Consider the following 3192-nt stretch of genomic DNA (forward strand, 5'->3'; position numbering starts at 1 on the left):
TGGCTCATTCGGGCATTGTGCTGTGTCAAGGAAGGGAACATTCAATATCAGCTGATCGTGCTGTGACCGTAGGAAGAGTAGCAACATAATGGCAGGGTGAAGTAGCCACTGTTATTTAAAGCCGGGCCCTAATAAAGTAATCATGATCGGCCAACACAGTTATGCGAGGATCACAGTGATGGACCACACTCCTATACAAGTAAGGCGTCAGTGAGACATGGTGTGTAAGCTTCTTGTGCCATGCAAGGAAAACCACATACCTGGCCGTAACCGAAGAGGAATCGGTACGGACACAGGCAGATCAACATAGTACTGGCAGAGGCAGAATTGGTGTGACCTTTAAACAATGGAATGAGTAGTTAAACAAGGGATATCACGTGCCCCACATCTCCCCAAAGCCATGTACCTGAAAAGTCACTGAGGGAAATATGTACAGTGCACCTGGCGAGAGTGGAGAAACAGTGCCAGGCTTGTCATCGTGAAGGGCACCCAATGACTGAGAAGCAACGGTGAGGGGTGGGGTGAGGGGCAGGGAACTGTGAGATATGTAGTCTCATTGTAAAATCCACTCAACCATCCAGAGTTGAAAGGTGATAACAGACAAACCTGCTGATAATTATCAAACAGGAGCATACAATGGTCTACAACTACGTGAGGAATATAGCAGGTTTACTCTACGATATGTACTTAGGTAATTGAAGGGATATATTCAAAGTGTCATACAAACTGGCCCTGCAAATAGTAAGTCAATAGGGCGAAGAGTGTTGGTTTTTAAGGAACTATTTATAAGGCAGTCTGGTCAGAGCACCCAGCAAAGACTCAGTGGATAGAGCTGGTGTTGAAAATGGGAGATGCCATCAGTCTACAAGGTGAATAGCCCTTTTCAATTAAGGGGCGTCTGGGAAGACTGAGCCCAAGACAACCATTCTTGTTCAGAGGTGGTGACTCGCAAAGGACATTGTAGGTCATTGTAAAAAAATGTGGCAAGAATAATATTACACATTATATCAATCTCAGTGTAAGACCCCTGTCAATTAGGCCTACCTAGACGAGAACCCTATCTCTCTGCCCAGCATTGACATTCTGAAGTTGCAACATGCTATCTTATCAGCAGTAAGAGGGAATGGGAAACCTATATAGAGTGACTAACAAGCGCAGCAAGCATTGCAGGGAGATGCAAGAGTCCACCAAAGCTAAGCATATGGGCTGGAAACCAAGGTGTTACAGGGTGGTCCACAGAATATCATCATTCAAGCTCTGTGTGCTACGTTTGACTCTGAAAAACCAGAGTTGTTCTCTCTGGAAGAGTACTGTCTCCAGAGTGCCCATATTAGTTGTATAATAGGGTTTGTGTAGGACTACCCACCTGATGTCATCCTCAGTAATCCCATATTTAAGTTGCTGTCTTGTGAGTTTGGTGTATGATTTCTTGCATCTGACCAAACTTCGGTGTTTCACTATCCTAGATTCGCTTTTGCGGGTGGTCATGCCAACGTACAGCAACTTGCAGGGGCAGGTAATGAGGTAGATGACCCCCTCCATTTTGCAATTAATATGATTAAACAGTTCTCACTGTGTCATGAGGCCAAGGTCAAATCGGGTAGTAGGCTGTGTCAGATGACACACTGAACAGGAGCCACACAGAAACGGACCCTTTACCAGGGGCAGAGACCACAGAGTATCCTGGTACCCTCTCTAAATGGTGGAACGTGGTCTGGTATGGACGACTAGGTCTCCATTGTTCTTAAGTGCAAAGAAGCGTTTAGGAGCATTTTGTCTCCTGTGTTAAGAATGTTCAGATTCTTATTAATAGCCTATTAACAGTGCTTGTGAGGTGGCTATATGTGCTGACACAAACCAATTTGTCTGAGTTGTGTTTAGAGTAGGTCTGGAGGAGAGCCTCTTTGTTGTTGTTCCTAGCTCATTTTGCTGCCCTGTAAATACGGTCCTGTGGATACTGTCTCGGGGCAAGATGGGTGCCCAATGTGGCTGTGTGTTCCTTAAATTTTTCGATTTCAGTGCAGTCCCTTTTGATCCTGAGGAACTGGCCCACTGGAAGAATATTTCGTAGTGCTCATGGATGGAAACTGTAGCACAATAAGGAATTACGGGCAGTGGGTTTCTTGTACAGGTCAGAGAACACTCATTTTTAGGGTATAACAATAGATCCAAAAATGGAAGGGAAACCTTTCGATACTCACAGGTGAATTTGAGATTATTATTTCTCGTGTTTAGCCATTCCATTCTCTGTTCAGAGAGGTTAAGTCCCCCTCCCAAATCACCAAGTTGTGGTCTATATGCCTCTTCCACACTTTGTGGTTCTCCAGGAAGGGGTTGTCAACAGGGTAAATATGCATGGTCTCGAAGCTGTGCATGTAAAGATTCGCCATGCTTGGGGCAAAAGTGCTGACCATAGAGTTCCCAGTGACCTGCCAATACAGTTGGTCCTGAAATAAGAAAAAGTTTTCTTTCATGGCAATTGTTGCACATTTCATGACAAATGAGGTGGAAGTCAAATCATTCTATACTCTGTGTTCTAGAAAGTATCATCTTGTGGGACGTTTATATATTATGATTCAACATCATAGAATACCAGGTAGTGCTTCTGAGGATCAAAGGGAATGTCAGCCAGTACAGTGAGTATATGCTTGGTGTCCTGTAGATAGGAGGGCATCTCAGTAACCATTGGTTCTTAAGAACCAGTTAACAAACTGTGAGAGACTCTCTAGGAGTGAAATAATACCCGAGACAATCGATCTTCCTGATGGTCATCTCGGTTTGTGTATTTTTGGTAGAATATAGAAATAGGGGGTCCTCGGGTGGGTGTTCATTATGAACTCAGGTTCACCTTTGGTGATCCATCAAGCATCCCTCCCTTTGTCCACCAAGGTACTGATGGTCTTCTGTAATTGCAGAGTCGGATCTCTCTGTTATTGCCTGTAGTATTTGAGGTCACTCAGTTGATGGAGGCATTCCTCCTGCTAGGTCTGGTGATCCAACATCACAGTGGCTCCCCCCTTGTCCTCTGGTTTTATGCTTTCTTTATCAGAACCCAGTGACTGGAGCAACCCATCTCCTCCTTAGAGAGGTTAGAAAAAGGGCGTTTTGCGTGGGTTTTTTGAATCTCCAACTCTTCTAGAGCAGCACTGTCAAAGGTTGCTTACTTATTGGGGAACGAGGTATATTGGTGGA

The sequence above is a fragment of the Triturus cristatus genome, chromosome 1_2, assembly GCF_964204655.1.
Source record: "Triturus cristatus chromosome 1_2, aTriCri1.1, whole genome shotgun sequence".
Lineage (NCBI taxonomy): Eukaryota > Metazoa > Chordata > Amphibia > Caudata > Salamandridae > Triturus > Triturus cristatus.